The sequence below is a fragment of the Pogona vitticeps genome, chromosome 14 (assembly GCF_051106095.1).
Source record: "Pogona vitticeps strain Pit_001003342236 chromosome 14, PviZW2.1, whole genome shotgun sequence".
Lineage (NCBI taxonomy): Eukaryota > Metazoa > Chordata > Lepidosauria > Squamata > Agamidae > Pogona > Pogona vitticeps.
The window spans coordinates 17,196,068-17,197,096 of NC_135796.1; positions in this window are offsets into that span (position 1 = coordinate 17,196,068).

A 1,029-nucleotide genomic window follows, 5' to 3' on the forward strand; every position below is an offset into this window, starting at 1 on the left:
GACTAATGTTGCCGGTACTTCCGGGGCAGTAGATGTTGTGGGTATATATTGAGCAAGGATTTGGGGGAAAGAAGTGGGTTTTTTTTAAACTAAAGTTTTTTTTATTATTTTCGAGCCTTTCAAATTTTACGTTCCTCTCATACAGCGCATTTCGTGACTTTAGGCCGGCCCAATTCTTTCTAGCTCCCACTGTGGTAGGGCTAAAGCGGAAAGGAAGGGCAGACGGTCAAGTCGGCTTGCTTGATCTCACGGAAGGAAAAGTGCGAGAGAACATGGCAAATGAATCATCACTCGGTAAAGAAAGTTCGAAGAATGTGCTGCGCAGGAATGATCGAACCCCAGGCTAAGCAACACAAGGAGGGGAGGGGGGTAAGAAATCAAATCATTTTGAGAAATGAGCAAGCAGCTCTGGCTCGACTTTTAACCAAATTTCATACGTAGTAGGAATAACGGGAATCTTCCCCAGCTGACTGGGATCCTATACGTTCGTTTTCTCTTTTCTAATGGGACATTTGGATAGTTTTGCGCTCTGCAACATCCGTATGGATCATACTCCAATAGAAGCGTGCATCTTTCTTTATTCTTTGGAATAAGATTGCTTAGTAAAGTGCCTGTTTTCACCATGTGTCTATAGGCTAAATACAGTGCATTCTGATTAATAGCAACGGGGCCGCAGGGAAGCTTCTCTGCCCCTCCACTGAGCCTGCGCAGTTCGACACCGAAAAGTAAACCGTCATTGCAAGTTGCCGCATTGACGACAGCATGGGGCCCTGTCGAAGGTTTCGCGTCGTTGAATGTGGGTGGTGTGTTTTATTGGTGTTGTTTTTTTTTTTTTTTTTTTTGGCTTTTGACCTCCTTGATCATGGCTCCTTTTGCAAAGATCCTCCTTTCCGTCGTTCCCCGCGAAAGCGAAAACTCTCGCGAGGCTTCCCCCTCACGGCGCTCCTTTACGTCGCAGGGGGCGGCCATTTTGGAAGGGAGCCTGGATCACGTGGTCCCCAACGGTCGTCTCCCCTCAGCTTCCTCCTC